The sequence below is a fragment of the Heloderma suspectum genome, chromosome 5 (genome assembly GCF_057233095.1).
Source record: "Heloderma suspectum isolate Gila_16-S chromosome 5, 16-S_ref, whole genome shotgun sequence".
Classification (NCBI taxonomy): domain Eukaryota; kingdom Metazoa; phylum Chordata; class Lepidosauria; order Squamata; family Helodermatidae; genus Heloderma; species Heloderma suspectum.
Window position 1 is genome coordinate 51,246,438 of NC_139462.1, and position 19,715 is coordinate 51,266,152.

At 44.6% G+C, this 19,715-nt stretch overlaps 1 long non-coding RNA gene across 1 annotated transcript; it reads left to right on the forward strand.

Annotated features, from left to right (window-relative positions):
* The first annotated feature begins 1,460 nt into the window (after positions 1–1,460).
* On the forward strand, positions 1,461–19,479 carry LOC146343882 (uncharacterized). Its single transcript, XR_014792065.1, has 3 exons — positions 1,461–1,561; positions 14,555–14,706; positions 15,677–19,479. It is a non-coding gene; the product is annotated as an uncharacterized LOC146343882 (long non-coding RNA).
* Positions 19,480–19,715: the final 236 nt, after the last annotated feature.

Consider the following 19,715-nt stretch of genomic DNA (forward strand, 5'->3'; position numbering starts at 1 on the left):
GCTGCTCAACCAATAAGAGGGGCTCCCATGTCCAGGCTCTACTCCTCTTTCTCCCGTCCCCTGAAGCTCCAGTTAGGCGATGATGCAAAGGACTGAAGCTGGCAGTAATTACTCCTGAAAAGCCTTGAACCAAACAGCAGAGACACGCAGCTTTGGAAATAGCGCTTCACAGCCATTAGGGGAGTTACTATGCCTTTCGCCTGATAAATACATGATGTACCCTGGGTCTACTTCGTATTTTTGGCTTAATGTCAATCTCAGTAAATACAGGAACAAGCCTCATTGACTGCAACGGGAGTTAGTTCTGAGTAGACTTCCCCAACCTATGCCCAATTCCACCCATTTTTTCCCCTTCTCTCTAAAAACTGGGCTTCTGCATTAGCAGGCACCCCTGAATAAATGTGCTATCACGTGATAGCGCAAATGTGTGATAGTGCAATTTTGGGAACAAGCCTCATTGACCACAACAGGAGTTAGCAAGAACCCCTGAACTAATGCGCTATCATGTGATAGTGCAAATGCGTGATAGTGTTATTTCGAGATAGAGTTATACTGTGAAAGCAAGACATTGACATAGGGGGTATGCATATTCCTGGAGAAATGCACAATAGTGTCATAATGAGATAGTGAGAGAAGGGGGGTAGAAGTGCGTTGGAGACTGGGCTTTTTTCGCTATCGCATGATAGTGATGCTTACTAAATGCGTAACTGAGGATTCTGCAGTAACTACCTCTGCAACTGCGATCTGGCTGGGAATTTATACATGTACACGTCACCCCACGGCGCTTTTAATAGTGTAAGCCTTAGCCCCTGACAGAATAATGACTTTAAATGTACAGTTCACAGTCCACAGGCGGCTGCTGCTGGTGAATGTGGAGTGCTTACTTCGGGTTCGTGATGTCACACTAAAGCAGTATTTCGTTTTAATCTTTTACTTTTTTAAAAAAAGAACTCTGGTCGCCAGCCAGGAAATGGCGGAAACATCAGGGAAACACAGGCAGGGAAAACAACCCTTGACTGGGGTCACGGTGAAAGGCACACTTCTGAGCAAGGCTAACATACGGGAGTAAATGGAGAGGGTTGGTGTACACCACAACAGAAGCACAGAAAAGCCGAATTAAGGGAAAGAATCGGACTATAAGCAGTCTCAGGAAAACTGGTTTTTCTGTGATAAGTTTCGGTATGGCTGCTGGATGGCCACGATGTCATGTATCCCTAACAACCTCCACATGCAGCCAGTTTGGAGTAAATCATTCATGGAAACAGACCCCCAAGGATTGATGCCATACCTTTAAATCCCTCAGTGAAGGAAACTGCACAGCTGCTATTTTTCCTGCCTGTTCCTCACCATCATCCTAGGTCTTATCATCAGCTCCCACCCCTAGAGTGCAGTAGTGAGCAAGAACAAGAGCAGCACATGGCAGGTGGCAGATAGAGACAGACCCAAGGGCCAGGCTGGTGGTGGGAAATGATCAGAAGAAACCCACAGCTAATGACAGCACAATCATATACGTGTCCAGTCAGAAGTTAATCCCACTGAGTTCATTGGGGTTTACTCTCAGGTACGTAGGTATAGGATTGCAGCCTGAATGTCCCTCTTCACTGGGGAATTTAAAGGTGTAGCATCAAATGCTGGATTTGTGTCCTGATAACATCTCTCTGTTCTGTTTTAGCATTCCTAGAATCCTCCAGCAAGGAAATGCAAATTCTGCACTCATAATAAATGATGACATGATATTTGGTGGTTTATATGTTGGAATGGTTTTATATGGATTGTGCAAAAGAGACGTGAGCAAAGAAAGTCTGGGAGGGGCATATTTACTCTGGGGGCATTTACACTCAAGTCTAAAATAATAATTCCAGCAAGTAAAATTCTGTTTTATAAGGATGAGACAGTCTCTGCTTCATCTTGATCTTTCCCTCCCATGCACACTACTACAGGCACAGAATACTTTGCTGACTGGCGCTCTCCTGTTGGCCTCTATGTGGTGGTCTGTGCATATGGGAGGGTTGAGAGCCAGGGCCAGCCCTACCATGAGGTGCAGATGCTGGGGGACAGGGGGCAGCTGTAGAGTGTTAGAAGACAGAGCTATGAGTGTGTCATGTAACCTGCCCTGTGCCCCCTAAGCTAGCGTAGTGCCCCTGTTGTGGTGGAGGGCACCATTCTGTCACCAGTGTTGAAGTAAGATTCAGAAGCCAGTCTGCTTTGCTTCTTTACATGTAATGGGAGGGTAGGCCATCTTATCCTTCACCTCAGGCAGGAAAATATCTTGGCCCAGCCCTGCTGAGAGCACACATTGCCACATGGAGAGGACTGATAAGACGGTCCCCTGTGTGTTTTGTTTTATTTCTGTTGTTATCCGCCTTAGGTTTTTGGGAAAGGGAGGGTTATACACTGCACTAAGTAAATGCTTGTAGTGTTCTAATTGCTTTGGCCATTGCATTAGCAAGAATTCAAACCAGCTGACAGGGATTGTTTTGTCAGTGTTCCTCTGCTCACTTGGTGCTTATTTGATTCGCTGGCAATTTTTCTGAAGTGACCTCTTTAATGCTTAAGATTTATAGCCAAATGTACTTTCATTATATATCAGCGTTGCCAGTTGCCACACAAATTCACTGCATCTCTGTCTGAGGAAGAACAGAGTGCTTTGCTGAACAGGCCCTCAGCCTTCAGCATTAGCTTGGAACATGCGTTCTTAATTAACCAACATGAAGAAAACTCTTAAGCTTTTTCCCATTTGGAGCTTAAAGGGAAAGGGTTTCCCCAAAACAGACTGTTGTAAATGGTAGTTTATTTTAGGGCTGTGCGCTGCCTTGTTACGAAGTCTGAATCATGAGGCGAAGCGAACTGTTTTGGAGCAAAAGCCTCATGATACGAGGCGGTTCAGAGCAGTACCAAGGTGCCCTGGGGTGAAGAGTGTGCTCCACGAAGTGCCTCCTCTGCCTCGTATGTTCGGAGCTCTACTGAATGCCTCAGCAGTTCAGACAGGCTGTCCCCAAAATGTGTCAATTTCTCAACGCTCATGTGGAGGAACATGAGGAGGAGGAAGAGGAGGGAGGGGGAGGGCAAGCAGAGGTGGGAAGGCAAGCGCAGGAGGAGGAGGGAGTGTGCTTTGGCTAATAGTAGCCCTCAGCCAGAACCGACGCTAGCAGTCTCCATTCAGAGAGTGTTGGAGGAAGGGGGTATATATTTCGGCTAAAGGCTGCATTCAGTCATTGCGCTAGCTGTGACTTTGGGAGAGAGGGCTGGTGTGGGTAGATGATCGTTTGTGCGTGTGCACGCGCATGCATTCTTAGGAGTTGTTCCTTAAGTTTATTCAATTTTGATCACCATTAGGCTTTCCTCAGAATTTAAATTAAAAGGAAACAGCTTGGTTGTACTGGGAGCGTTCCCTTCTCTCGCTCCCTGATCGTCCATCCCCACTGGGACAGTGTCTTTTGTAGCACCTCTTCCAGCTGCTTTTTCCTATATCTTTGTACCTCCAACTCGTTTGTTATTTGTATATGATTAGATTCTATCTCTCCTTTCCATATTTTTTTCAAACTAACATAGCTTTTCCTTGCAAATTGCTGCCACGCTCCCCCTCCCCCACCATTCCTGTGTTTGTTTGTTTATCTCTATTTTGGATGCTGGAAAAGGCTGCGTTTGTTGTGTAACGTCGAGCCTTACTTCTGCTTTCTCCCTTCTATTTTCCTGTCGTTTTTGTCAGTCCACTGTGTCTCTGTTAGATTTTTACAAACCCACTCTTATTTAGAATTTTAAAAACAAACATTGACTTCTGGGCATGCCCCCCCCCCCTGCCTTTTAAGTCATATTCAAGCATTCAGTTTTTTCTTTCTTTCTAAATCCTTAAAGAAAGACATATTATAGCAGCCTATGTGTGTAGCGTTTGTCCCCCCACCCCCATGCCGAAGTGAACTGTCTGTGTCTTCTCTGTGTTAATCCTCCCAAAACAGAAAATAAAGAAGGCTTAAAAAAAGGGTGGGGGTTGATTTGGCTGTTATCTAATCACCTGCGCTATCGTCCTGTATTTCTTGAAGTTCTCCTGCCTTCTATAAAAGAACATGAAATGTAAAACAATAAATTAAAGACACCCATCATTTGCTTAGGAAGTTCTGCTTTTCTTTAGCTCTTGTGTCTTTGTGTCCGTGTATTTGTGCGTGCTAGGTTGTAGTTCCACCAACACTATACATCCAAATGTCAAGGCAGTGTTGAAAAAGCATGCGACATGTAGTATTTATATTAATTACCTTCTTATTCCAATAACAGTCCACTGTGTGGCAAAGCAATTCAGCGCAATATGAGGCATCTTCAGGGTGTTGACAGGGGCAGAGGTAGGGAGAAGTTACAGCTCTTGGCTTTGGGAGATTTCCTGGAAAAAAATCAAATTTCACTTGCACCTTGCACACAAGCCAGTGGGCCAAAGTACCTTGAATTTGGCAAGTGGGATGCTCTCGAGGGGGGCTGGGAGGGGACCAGTTTTCACACACATCTGTGAAAACAGGGAGAAGTTACAGCTCATTGCTTTCTGAGTTTCCTTGGAAAACCTCAGATTTCACCAGTGCCTTGCATACAAGGCAGTGGGCTAAAGTGCCTGTACTCTGGTGGGTGGGATACCGACAAGGGGTGCTGGGAGGTGCCCAGGTGTCACCCACATGCGTGGAAAGAGGGAGAAGTTACAGCTCTTTGCTTTGAGAGTTTCTGTGGAAAACATCAGATTGCAAATCTGCCTAGCACAAAAACTGCTTGTCTAAACTGTCTGAACTTTTGCAGTTGGCCTCCACTCCATGGGCCTGGAGAAGTCTCCAAATTTGATGCCTGTATCATGCAAACTAAAAAAGTTATAACCATTTGTGTTTTCCCATGCAAGTCAATGGGAAAACATCCAAAACGCATGATCTGGATTTCCAAATGTTGCTTTGGATTCGGATCCGAGTTGGATTGGAAAGGGTCTGAATCGGTCTGAGGTGGATCAGGGTTGCTTTCGATTATCTGAAGTGGCATCCGAAGCGAATCGGGGGGGTCCATGCACAGGGCTAATTTATCTGACTAGCTATTGACTTCAAAATGAATAACCCACAGCGGTGGGCAAGATACAGCCCAGTCCTAACACTATGTGAGGTAGGTTAGGCTTAGAGCATTTCTACACGGGGCTTTTATTGCACACTCGTGATTCGTCATTCACGGAAGTTTGCAGGTCCTTTACACGATGTCGTCAATCTCCAGGGTGTCTCCCACACTTTCTGACCGTTATCCCAGTTTCAAAAAGGTCAGGGACAATGTAGTAATAAATGTCATTCTGCTTTAATGGCTGTGTGAAATTGTGCAGTTCTGCTATATCACAGTGCCATCTAGTGACTATATAATGAAAACATGTAGAACTTGCAGACAAAGGAAGTCCCAGAAAACCCCCCTACTGCCCAGGCCTTTTGGGCCTGAAAACGGAAAATGTTCTGGACATTACAAGGCTGGAAAGATTGATAGCAGTGGGCAAGATATGTTTCACAGATGTCTGATGGCCATAAAAAGATGCCTTACACTAGGTCAGACTGTTGGTCCATCTAGCCCGATATTGTCCACTCTGGCTGGCAGTGGTGCTCTGAGATCTCAGGAAGGGATCTTTCAGATCACTTGCTACCTCTCCCTTCTACTGGAGATGCCAGGGATTGAACAAGGGAGCTTTTCCATGCAAAGCTTGTGTCTTACCCAATGGGGGCTGGTGGCTCCAAATTTGGTGGGGCTGTGCATCCATTCTGGGTTTCAGTCAGAACTAGACAGAACTCTGAAGGAGCTATCCAAGGTCATGAACCCCATCTCCAAAATGGTCTCAGCATGTTGGATAGCTCCTTTAGAGTTCAGGCTGGTTCTGACTGAAACCCAGAATGGATTCACAGTCCCACTGAAATTGGAGTCACCAGCCTCCACTGGCCTTACTCCTGCGTTATGGTCTTTTCATTACTGACCACCTTACTGAGGAACCCCAGATAAGCTTCTAAGGAAACCCAAGGCTTGCCAGGATACAGTTTAACAACAGCTCCCCAGGACCAATATAACTGCTAGTCTTTGGCAGTGAAAGTTGAAAACGCAAAAGTTCGGAAACACCTGAGAGATCCAACCTGTGCCCTGGTGGATAAGAGTGTATGGATACTTTAAACAGATTGTTTACCTCTAATTCTGAATTCATCTAAATTCCTTGTGATGAAATATTTTACAAAAAAGCAGGGAGGGTTGTTATTTAATGCCAGTGAAGTATGGTGATTCTTTTTATGTGTTGCAAAAGGTTTTTAATGGCTTTTAAACAGGAAGGGTACATTTCTGTTAAGCAGCAGGGAAAACGTCCTAGCTCTAAGACTAATTCAGCAATGAAATAAACTGACGTGTAAGGCTGAGGTCTCATCTCCCTGGTGGGAGGCTTTCAAGTCAAGGTCAGAATGAGCACCTATTGGGGATACGTTAGGTCAAGAATGGCTTCTTTTAGCATAGAGATTTCAGCTAGGTAATTGAGCATTTGGATCCCACCAAACTCAATGATTTTGAGGGACAAACTACATGTTACTTTGAGAGATCTGTGATCTCCCACAGATTTTGTTTTACTAAATACAACCATGGCAGGGAGGGAAGGATGGAGAGACATCAATTTTGGGAAGTGACGTGTCTCTGGGTGTTTAATCCTTCTCCTGTGCCATTTTTCAGATTTAAATCCCCTCCCCATCAAGCTGCTATTTGATCTCTCTATATGTGTGTATATGTGTGTAAAATACCAGCACCTGTATTTCCCCACACAGAGCAAACAGTAGCTTGTGTGTGTCTCTGGTGTGTGTGTATGTGTGGTTTAGACTGGGAACAGGAAGGGTTAGATGCCCATACCCCCTTGCTGCTTCCTCTCTGCACTGCATTTAGTTTTAAAATTTTGAATCACACGTCCCTGGTACAAGATGTAGTCTGGCTCTAAGTCACTAACAGCAGCAGAACTATTGAGTCAATCTGTCAAATATTTGACAGTTAGAAATACTTTTTGCCTCTTCATCAATAGCAGAAATGTTCAGTGTTCACCTTGCATTTTAACTAATGAATCAGGACTTCCAAGGTAGCTTCACAGGCTAAGATATTAATTAATGAAGGCTAAGATATTAATTCAGAAATACTATTGACACCTCCAAGTCCTACACACAAGAAAGCATGTTTTAAGATTAGATTTCCAAACCAATTTTCCAAGGTGTAAACCATTGTACATACAAATCGGGGTGCCCTGCAGTTCCCCTCCCCACTACCATGGGATGAGCCCAGCTGTTCATAGACATACTAGACAACAGATTGATGGCTGATTCAGTCATCTGTTTTGCTTCCTCTCTCTTGCTTCTCTAATATTTTTTAAGCATGGCCTGTACATTTTTTTTCTCCCTTATCTCCCACGGTTTAAAAAGCAGGATCAGTTAAAAAAACACATTGAAAACTGCTCTAGGACAAGGGTAGAAATGGGCTACTGACATCACTGCTGTTCCAGCCAATCAGCACTGTGCACAGCAGGTTACTTACAGACGGACCGCTCCTTCTGCTACCAGTCCAAAGACAGTGGATAGCTATTCCATCTTTCCTGCCCGGTAAGAAAAAAGAGGGAAGAAGTGGTGGGAAAACACAGGAGAGTTACAAATAAAAGCTGTCATCATCTGCCCCCGCCCCCCATCCCAGGAATGATTGCAGGGCAATTCAACAATAAAAGCCTCATCTGGAAGCACCCATAGAGTACGTTTCCCCTCAGAAAGATCTTCTGCGAACTTTGTAAGCCTGTACAAAAGGCCACGAGTGCACTTCTACAGCAGCTTGACTGCTGAAATTAAGTATATCTGGATGCACCCCAAGCTGGCTCTCCTGTGTCTTAATGTTTTGTTCTGAGACATGCACACAGTTCCCTCAATGACAGGATCTTGGCTTCAGTTTTGAGTGGTGTGCTAAAATTAGTATTCTGCTTCACTGCTCTCTGAAAATGATTAGCCCTCTCATATTTTCTCCAGCGCATCATTTGTCGTGCGATGTTCTCCCTGGTTTTGCATTCCTTTCTGTGGCCTTGTTAGACATAGCTTTCAGAGATAACCTTCACACAAACCTGCCACCCTTACAGCTGGAAGGGAACTAGAATGCCTCTATTGATAGTACTGGCCATTGTTAGAAGCACGAATCCCTATCTTATTAATTTATTTCAAAAGCTGATGAATTCAGTGGGATTTTACAGCCAAGCAAATGTGCATAAAATGGCAGATTTACTGAAGCCAATGACACTATCTATGCTGTTTGCAGGGGGCTCTGGATCAGCCAAAGGATGAAAGAGCATGATCCTGCGTCAAGGGTATCTCCATGGAACATTCAAGACTATGAGAGAGCTTTTATGTCTTCACTAGCAAAACTGCTAGCAGTTGGTCACAACATAAGAGAATGGCATATATGCTTTGTATAATGTTTTAATTTCTTAAAAGCAACTTCATCTGGCCTCTTATTAATCTCTTTGACAGAAAAAGTATGCCACAGTACTAGCAGTCAAGTTTGGATAATGGCACCTGGATATCTATTTAAAAGATTTTGGGGCTGCTTTTCAATAAAGCAATCAGGGTGGCATACAAGCAAATTATTTTAAAATTATCAATATAAAATCACCATAAAAGAAAGACCAAGCAGAACAACAGCAGAGGGGAAAAAGAAACTCCCCACCCCGGATAAAAATTGAACTGAGTGGGAAAAGCCTCACCAGCCAGTTCTCATTCCATGCTGGAAGGCCTGTGCAAACAAAAATGTATTTGCTTACCACTGAAAAGGCAATGCAGTTTGTGCCAGACAAGCCCCCCTGTGAGGGCATTCCATAAATGGGGTTCTGCAACTGAAAAGGCCCTCTCTCCATTCGCCACTCGTCTTAACTTCAGATGGGGGAACCGGGAGAAGAGCCTCAGATATTGAATATAGTGTTGGGGCAGGTTCATGTTGTAGAAAGCAATTGTCCATCATAACCAGTCCAAGTTTGCTTCTGCATTCTGTACTAACTGAAGTTTCTGAACAGTCTTCAAAGGCAGCCCCATGAACTGCATTGCAGTAGTCTAGCCTAGACGTTCCTAGTGTGTGGATACAATTGGCCAGGCTATCTCTACCCAGGAGATATCATAGCTGCTGCACCAGTCTATGCTGGTGTGCAGTATGTGGGGTTTCCCTTGAAGATGGTTTGGAAGCTGCAGCTGGTGCAGAACACAGCGGATCATCTGATTAAAGGCAGCCACCGGTGTGATCACATCACTCTGGTGCTGAAGGAGTTGCACTGGCTACCAGTTGTTTTGCAGGCCAAATTCAAGGTGTCGGTTTTGACCTTTTGGTTTTGACAGTTTCGGCCCAGCCTATCTCAAGGAGCGCCTCCAGCAACACCAGACAGGCCGCTCAACATAATCAGCCTCAGATGGCCTTCTCTCTGTCCCATCAGCCAGCCAGGACAGCTAGGCTGGTGAGGACAAGGGAGAGGGCCTTCTCTGTGGTGGCCCCCACCCTGTGGAACTCTCTCCCTAGGGAACTCCGCCATGCCCCTTCTTTAATGAGCTTTCGCCATGCATTGAAAACATGGTTGTTCAGGCAGGCATTTGGGGTGGCTTAGGGTATTTTTAGACGATGTTTTAATGTGTGATTTTACTGTTTTAAATTGTACTGTTGTACATCAACCAGAGCGGCCAGGTGACTGGCCAGATGGGCGATTAAGAAATTTAATAAAATAAAAATAAAATAAATGCTGCCAAAAGACAATATGTGCCGTGGAAGGCACTCCCCTTTGCTAACAGTGCTGTATCCAACAGCATTGCCAAGCTGTGAGCCTGAGCCTTCAGAGGAAGCATGTGACCCATCCAAAATGAGATACTGCAAGTGGCAACTGGATTGTGAATCAGTTAGGTTTATGTGCAAATACTTACAAAGGAGCCTTGAAATGTGATCCCAAGTACATCCCACGGGGTTCAATGGGGCTTAGTCCATTAAGTCAAGAATGTTCCTGTGTACATACAGTCTAACCTTTTTATTGCCTCGTGTGGGGTCATCTGGCAGAAATGGCAGGAGTGAGGGTCCCTTGTCTCCCAGTCCGGGGAATCTCCTGGGAGCCAGCAACCTCTGCCAGCTGCAGCGCTCTCCAGAAAGTTGCTGCCTTTCCAGTTAAGCCACATGGTCTAGCTCCTCCTACTGGCTATGTGGTGTAACTCCTGGTATCTTGGTGAATGGACACAAGGTTCTGGAGAAAGTACAAAACAAACGCCTACAAACAGTCCTCACAGCTGACCACATTTAGGGCAGACAGTTAGCCAGAATTTTGCTGGCCTGACTGGAATTTTATGTGGTTGCCAGAACTGGAAAATGTAATGCCAGAAAATAATCCCAGCTCAGCTGTTAATTATGCATGTGTGCAGTGTCATAATGAACACATTTGTTTTAAGGCATCACACGGAATAGTGGCTTAAGTGCCATGTAGTTCTTGTGTATGGACTGTGAATGCAAAGGCATGAATGCTGGTCTGGTCTGTCCAGCCTCCAACCTCTTAATAAGAGACTCATGGAGATGGCTGGCACCATTTTTCTGATTGCATCTAGCAAGACTGTGGCCATCTCTAGATGACAGTAATATTCCACACCCTTACTAGGGCTTCTGCTTCCGGATTCTTTGTGGGATTAAGACTGGTGCCTTTACATAGGCTGACACAGGCTGTTTTTCAGGGATTTTCTTTCTCGGCAAGTTCTATATGTTTCATTATACAGCCACTAAATGGCACTGCAGCATAGCGGAATTGTGCATTTTCATGAGGCTTCTATGGCGGGATAGAGAGAAAATACTAGACTTTCTTCGTAATGAAAAACAGGGGGAGTGTGACCCTGTTGATTCTCCTTGATCTCTCAGAAGCTTTTGATACCACAGACCATGCTATCCTTCTGGGACAGCTCTCTGAGTTGGGAGTGGGAGGCACAGCATTGCAGTGGCTTTGGTCCTACTTGGAGGGTTGGCTCCAGAAGGTGGTGCTTGGGGAGCACTGCTTGGCCCCATGGATTCTCCAATAGGGGGCTCCACAGGGGGTCAGTTTTGTCCCACATGCTGTTCAACATGAAATCATTGAGTGTGGTCATGCGAAGTTTTAGAGTGTGCTGTCATCAGTATGCTGATGACATGCAGCTCTATTTTTCCTTTTCATCTTCTTCAGGGGAGGGTGTGGATGTGCTGAATCAGTGCCTGGCTGTGACAATGGGCTGGATGACGGCTAATAAACTGAAGCTCAATCCAGACAAGACTGAGATGTTGTTGGTGGGTGGTTCTGCTGACTGGATGGAGGGTGTTCAACCTGTTCTGGATAGGGTTGCACTTCCCCTAATGGAGCAGGTCCATAGCTTTGGGGTCCCCTGGAGCCATCTTTGTCACTTGAGGTTCAGGTGGCCTCAGTGGCACAGAGTGGCTTCTACCAACTTTGATTGGTGGCCCAGCTAAGCTCCTATCTGGACAGGGATAACCTGGCTTCAATTGTCTATGCTGTGGTAACCTCCAAGTTAGATTACTGCAATGTGCTCTGTGTGGGGCTGCCTTTGAAGATGATTCAGAAGCTGCAGCTTGTGCAAAATGTGGTGGCCAAATTGATAACTGGGACTGCAAGGTCTGCACATATAAGAGCGACTCTGGCCTGCTTGCACTGTCTGCCTATATGCTTCTGAGCTCAATTCAAGGTGCTGGTTTTAACCTACACAGCTTTGGACCGCAATACCTCTCTTTCTCATGAAACCGAAGTGAGGCAGTGGCTGTTCTGAATCAGTGCCTGGGCATGGTAATGGACTGGATGAGGGTCAATAAACTGAAACTCAATCCAGACAACACAGAGATACTGTTAGTGGATGGTTTGTCCGCCTGGCTAGGTGATATTCAACCTGTTCTGGAGGGGGTAGCACTCCCTCTAAAGGATCACGTTCATAGTTTGGGGGTTCTCTTGGGCCCAGAACTGTCACTTGAGGCACAGGTGAACTCAGTGGCATGGAGCACTTTTTATCAGCTTAGGCTGGTATACCACTATGCCCTTATCTGGACAGAGATAGCCTAGCTACAGTTATCCATGCTCTGATAACTTCTCGTCTGGATTACTGCAATGCATTATATGTGAGGCTACCTTTGAAAACAGTCCGGAAACTTCAGCTAGTCCAAAATAGGGCAGCAAGTTTGTTAACAGGGACTGGCCAACTAGCTCATATTATGTCAGTACTTTTCCAGCTGAACTGGCTGCCAGTCCATTTCCGGGCCCAATTCAAAGTGCTAGTATTAACATTCAAAGCCCTTAATGGCTTGGGGTTGGTTATCTGAAGGATTGCCTCCTCCCATATGTGCCTGCCCGGACCTTAAGATCATCCTCAGCGGCCCTTCTCTGTGAGCCCCTGCCAAAGGAAGTGAGGCGGGTGGGTGCTAGGAGGAGGGTTGTCTGCTGTGGCACCCTGGCTGTGGAATGAGCTCCCTAGTGAGGTTTGCCTAGCACCTACATTGTATTCCTTCTGGTGCCAGGTGAAGACCTTTTTATTTTCCCAGGCATTTTAGAATTTTTAGCATTTTAGCTTTCTAGACTTTTAGCTTTGCGGTTTAAAATCTGTATTTTAAATCTTTGCATTGCTGCTAGGTTTTACGCTGGTTTTATTCTGATTGTATTGTTATATTGTGGTTTTAATGTTTTTATATTTTATATTGTTTTACTGTGTGCTTGTTGGTTTTAATTTTTGTGAACTGCCCAGAGAGCTTTGGCTATTGGGCGGTATAGAAATGAAATGAATGAATGAATGAATAAATAAATAAAAATAATACCTGATGGCACACCTCTCCTGAAATGAACATACCCATATGCTATGTTCAGCATCCAAGCTCCTCCTCTGAGTTCCTCCTCCGAGGGAAGGTCAGAAGGCGAGAGTGAGGGAGAGGGCCTTCTCAGTGGTGGCCCCCCATCTGTGGAATGAGCTTCCCAATGAGATCCGCCTGGCATAACATGGTTAACTTTCCGGCGCCAGGTTAAGACCTATTTCTTTTCCCAGGCATTTGGCAGCATGTGGTGAGTTTTAAGTGGTCCTGGATGTGTTTTTTGTATGACTGACTGTTCAAAGTTTTTAGTTATATGTTGTTTGTGTATATTGTCTGTGTGCTTTTATGTAAATGGCTTTTAAACTTTTTATACTGTATTTAATATTTTAACTTCTGTAAACCGCCCAGAGAGCTTCAGCTATGGGGTGGTATAGAAATGTTAATAATAATAACAATAACAATAATAATAATAATAATAATAGGCAATTATTTGACAATATTGACCAATGTTTTAGCCCTCATTTTCTGATTTATTTATTTTTACTGGTTAACTATTAGTCCTCTTGTTTATTCTATGCAACAATAAATTAGTTGGCTCTTTAAGGTACCCCATCACTTACTGTATTTTTAACTGTACTTTGTGTACAAGAAATGTAAATGACATGCAACATTTCCCATAATAATGCTAGCTGGTGTTGCCTTGCCAAATCAAGGTTAAAAAAGTAAGGAACACCATGGACTGGCATTGTTTTGCTGCACGGAAATCAAGGGAGCTCCAGTAACAGGTGGAGCTTTAGCCAAATGCCTGACAGTACAGCTGTCAGCCTTCTTTCCTACTAGTAGGAACTCCTGCATGCCTCCTGCCAGTGGGGATACTACTGTTCCTACATTCCATTAACCCTGGAATTGCTGCTGTTATGTTTTAAACGTTACTGTATGTAGCCCTGTTGCTGTCCCTTTAAGACAGCTGGCTATCAGTTACTTTTCAAGGAAGAGAGAGATTGCTTGGGGAAATGGCGCTAGTGAATCAGTGTGCAAGGAGGCCATGGAGCATGTGCAGTCCTTAAGCTGCTTCCATATCATCGCAGACAGGGGGCAAATATCCTAGTCAGCAGCCAAAGGAAGAACTCTACAGAAGGCAGGCACATCAGGAACTTATTGGCTAGGATTATTGCTAATTTGTTTGTAGGGCATAGCTGCAAGTGGGTTCACCAGAGTTCCCCAGCATTAGCCAAGAGGAGTCATGTACGGTTGAGAGGGCAGACAAAGATTTATATGGTGGCTAGGGGTTTGCTCTGCACTTCTATTATACTGTGTGTCCCTCTTTGTGGAATTGCTTGTATGCAGTGTGCCCTGTTTGGAGGGATACTGAAGAAACTGGAAATTCTGCAGGTTGCCCTACCCATAGCAACATGCTGCATTTATAAATCTTGGAGATGCAAGTTATTTACAACTACAATAATGATAACGTACACCAAGTCTGAGCATCTGGTGTCTCTGTAAATTTATTTCAGCAGTCATAACTTCATTAAGAACATAAGAAGAGCCATGTGAACCAGACCAAAAGCGTGTCTAGTCCAGCGTTCTGTTCACACAGTGGCCAACCAGCTGCCTCTGGGCAGCCCACAAACAGGACAAGAGTGTAACACCATGCGCACACTCCTTGTTTATGTTTTCCAGCACAAATAAATGTTCCCCATTTATTCTGGTCTGCTTTCTGTTCTTTAACTAGTTACTGTTCCATAAGAGGACCTCTCCTTTTATTCCATGACTATGTTTGCTCAGGAGTCTTTCATGGGGGACTTTGTCAAAAGGCTTTTGGAAGTCCAAGTAAACAATGTCTACCGGATTATCCCTGTCCACATGTTTGTTGAACTCTAAAAGGTTAGTGAGACAGGCTATACCTTTGCAGAATTCATGTTGATTCTTGTTTAATAGGACCTGTCCTTTTATTTGCATGATGATTTTCTCTTTAATAATGCTTTCCACCTATTTATCCAGAACAGACATTAAGTTAACCAGTCTGTAATACCTAGATCCCCACCCCCCACCCCCTTTTAAAAAATTGGTGTTATGTGATCTTACAGACATGTTGCATATCTTTGTTGGAAGATGAGCAATTTCACATTTGAGTTCTTTAAGAACTCTAGGATGAATACCATCTGGACCTCTTGTCACCACTGTTTGCCTCAGTTCCTCAGATACCCTTCTGGAAAATATCAGTTCAAACATGGATATCTGTCTGACATCTTCTGTAGTGAATATATATGAACAGAACTCATTTAGTTTCTCTGTGATCTCCTTATCCTCCTTTACATTATCCAAGGCTTGCAAAGGGATAATTAGAGCCATGAGGCTAAGGATGCTGTTATCTCATAGACTTGAACTAACTTCTTTCTTACAGTTCAAAGGAGTGGGTAATGATGGGACCTGTTTAGCCAGGGTTTGACCAGTTACATGTGCATGCTCATATTGATTTTTGAAAGCTGAATGTTTAGGTGCAATGTTTGGGTACAATGGCTAAATCTGTGTATGTGCACTTCTGAGGAGGAACAAGGAGAGAGAGAAAAAAAACAGCATGGCAACTGGTTTGGGAGGTAATAGGAACAGAGGTAGCCAGTAAAAACGGAAGCATTACTGTTTTTCATCTCCATGCTACATTATGTTGTTGGCAGTTGCCTCTGCAGTGTGAAGAGTAGCCCTGCACAGAATTCTGAAATTAGGGTCCTTCATTGTGCTGTATGGATTCTGACATTCTGGACCAAGGGATGTTCCTTTCATGTGACCCCTTATTTTAAGAGCTTTTCTATACAAGGCTGTTAACCCACTGTATCTACTTTTACTTTTGTCACAGAACTGAGATCCGAGCAGTTCACAAGGAATGTTTCCTGCTTTTCTTCTACATGACCTCTAGGTGGAACTGTGGTATAGCAGACTAGTGCAAATACAGAAGAGGAAATTGTGCTTTCTTTCATTTTCACAATTAAATGTGAATTTACCGCTATTGGGCGGTATAGAAATGAAATGAATGAATGAATGAATGGATAAATAAATAAATAAATGCAACATTCCCCCTGCTCTAAAAAAAATCACTGAAGATGCTGGGGTGGGGGGGGTGTCTCCACAACAACGGAAGGAGAAGCGAACAGTGGCTTACCCCCATTTTTCAAGGAACCAGCTTTGGTCTGTGCAGAGCTCCATGAATGACTGCACTGAACCATTCCAAGTCGCTTCACAGGAAAATACTTCTGGGTGGGGTAGGGGGTTGGAGTGAATGTCATCAGACTGGCAGGGGCTGCTCAACCAATAAGAGAGTCTCCCCCCCCTCCAGGCTCTACCCCCCTGTCTCCTTCCCCTGAAGCTCCTGTAATGCAAAGGTTTGAAGCTTTGCATTAATTCATTCCGTACAACAACCAAACAAACAGTAAAGAAACGCAGCATTGATATTTAGGGAACAAGCCTCATTGACCACAATGGGAGTTACTTCTAAGGAGACACCTGCTTCCCCAACCTATGTCTGATTCCACCAATTTTGTTTTTATTTCTTCTTTCCCTCCCCATCTCACTATCATGCATTTGCCAGCAAGTCCTATAGCCCCTATCTCACTATTGCACACTTGTGCAACAGTGAGATAGGGCCTATAGGATTTGCTGGCAAATGTGAGATAGTGAGATAGGGGTTGTAGGTATTGCCAGACAAAAGTGCTATTTTGCTTTAATGAGTTACTTTTTAAAAAATGTTAGATGCTGCCTGGAGCACACCTATACTTTGCGGGGTGGCCACCAGAGTTTAGTGGTGTCAGGAATGCCCCTGTAGTCTTCTAAGCCTCCAATAGACAGAATCAACAGTCAGACAAAAGGGCTTCTTTCCAAAGTTTTATTTCCATTCAGCCTAATGAGGCTTACAGATACTAATTGCCTGAGACTCAGAGGAAATACAAAGAAACAGCCTACCAGGGGTTTCTAAGGGTTAGGACGTCAGTTGGTCTCCGTTTGGAGAAAAGCATGGCAAGTCTCCGAACTTAAGGAGTAGGAGGGGAAATTCTCTCACTTTCTCGTGGGGCCTCAGGCAGAGCTGCTGACGTCGAGCCAAACAGGCTGAGCGCCTCAGCTCAGCTCCCACAACCTCTCGCTTGAGCCTGCGCCTTGTGTCTAAAAGCTCAAGTTGTCCCTCCCTTTCCACGCCAGGGTCAGTATCGCTCCCAGGAATGTAAGCAGGGAGGGGGCTCCCCCTCCAGCTGTGCCTCTGAAACCTGAGGGGGTTCCTCTCCCACGGACTCTATCTCCTCCTCAGAATCAGAGCTACTTTGGGACTCTATGGGCTCAGATCCAACCCTGACAAGTGGCAGGCAAGGTGAAGTAAATGCCATGAGGTAGCTCAGAACACTGACGGCCAGCCCTGAAATGGTGGAAACATTGGGGAAACACAAGGAGGGAAAACACTGGGGAAACACCCCTCGACTGGGGTCAGTGAGGTCATGGTCAGTTGAAAGACACACCCATGGGCAGGGAAATCATGTCGGAGTAAATGCAGAGGGTGGTGCACACCACAACAGAAGCACAGACAAGCTGAAGTAAGGAAAACAATTGGACTAAAAGTAGTCTCAGAAGAACTGGTTTTTCGGTGCGAAACTCCAGGGTGGATGTGAGATGGCTACGATGTCATGTGTCCCGGCAACCTCCGAATGCAGCAACCTCACCGTAAATCACTTGTGGAGACACCCCTCTGGTTAGACTCAGAAGTGAAACTGGAGGGTCACAATCATTTAAAGAACCTGCAAATAACTGCAAGTAGGGGATGATGTGCATGATAAATGCCTCATGTAGAAAAGCCCACTGAGGTAACTGGAAGTACCAAAGAATTTTTAAAATATGATTCAGATTGGTTTGTTGCAGCATCTTAAAAACACAATTCCCTTCTTAATAGCATAGAATCCACTCTAAAAGTTAGTTCTGCTTTTGTAGCTATCGTATCGAAGTATTACCATCCCACTTTGCACTGATAGGGATCAGTTTGCCAGTTAAATTGTCCTGGGAAATAGTTTGTGTTTCCTTTTACACAAATCTATGAGGTTACAGATTGAAAATGCGGAACGTAATGAGTGCAACCTGAAAAGCAATTTCATGGGCTGCAGTACTTTGATGGTAATAAATTCTGGGATTTGAAAGCGATAAACACACCGCTCTCTGCTCCTGATTTTTGTCCTTACAAAAGGATTTAGCTCTTCATGGCAGGCCTTGCCTTGCCAAACGGCAAGCGTAGGTAGTTTTACCTTGCATGGTAACAAATTTTGCTGAACTAGATAGGAAGTAATTGCCTTTGTCTAAGTGCTTCTGCACTTGGGAAGGAGAGAGGCAAAGGAAGGATAGCTAGTCTAATGCCCTAAGGAAGATCCAAGTGACATGTGACACATCCCCATGGCAATGGGAAAGGCTGAGTGTGGCAGAAGCCCATTAGGCCCTGGGGGCCACTGCTCACTAAGTGCTGAGTCTCATGATGACTGGCAGCCTCTGCCCATGCTAATTTCAACCCACTGGTTGTGCCTGCAAAAGCAGTTGTGTGAATTTTGTTTCCCTACACAAGACAGGACAGGACTCACATTGGCTGCTAAAAGCCAACGAAGAACTAGTGATGCCGCTGCAATTCATAATAAGCTAGTCTGTGATATTAATCTAGCCTGTTTGTCATTCCTGTAATTCCTGATTCTGATGTGTCAAAATTGTAATATGTTTATAATTAAAGATGAGATTTCTTATGCGTTACTTTTTCTTTTTTGCATTTACATGGTCGATGTGTCTGGCAAGACTAAGCAACCTAACTTGGGTGGTATTCGCCTTTTTTGCACATGCTCAGACATTGCTTACTTTCACCTTTTAGTTCAGGGGTCTCTGAACTTTTTGAGCCAGTGGGCACATTTGGAATTTTGAGAGGGAGTCACGGGTAGTTTCACAAAATGGCTTCCCTGGTGGCAGGCATGCCCATTCCAAAAATGGCTGACCACCTATTTCCCAGAAGGCAAAATGTTGTGACAAAGTGAGTTGCCCAAGAACCTATATGCAATGGAGAGGTGGGATCTGAGCTCTAAAATATGAAACCATTCTTTTGAACCTCTGGTTTTCTGCTTCAGCACCCATTTCACAGAAGGCAAACTGATGATGCTCAGAGACAAGTAACTTGGCCAGGAAACTGAATACAAGGCAGGGTTGGGATCTATACCCTAAATATCAGATCACATATTTGCCCCACAAAGCACAATCTATTTCATAGGAGACAAACTGGTGATGCTCAGAGAAACACACACACATACAGGCAAAACATGTGGGACCCAGATGCATTATTGGAAATAAAAATGGCATTGGAGGCTGCTTTACAGCATGCCAGTCTCGTTGTTTATTAAAAAAAAAAATTAAAACTAGGAGGGGCAGGAAGCAGGGTGGGTGCTCAAGGACGTTTCCATGGAAACCACATTGGGAACCCCAGTTTCAGTTATTCCATATTGATCTAGGGCTTCTCTACATGAGGCTTTTAATCCCACAATTTACCACTCCTTCTTTTTTTGGATTCTTTGCAGGATTTCAAATCAGCTCTTTATACAGCTGTTTTTCCTTTACTGCATAATGCTGCCTTCCATTTACACCGGTGGGTGGAGCCTGGCAGGATATTATCGGATGTCAGCAGCACTGTATGCCCCCTGTCCACCTCCTCTGGCGTAGCCTCTCCCCACTCAGCATGCACTTCCACTGCCTCCGATTCCTGCCTTGGCAACATCTATATACAATCCACAGTACTTTCAGAACTACAGAAGTCTCCCCCACCCTTATGTGCACAGGTCAATATTGTCCCTGTAAAAGCAAGCAGTGCCACTGTTCTCTTTTGTGTGTACACTGGGAGA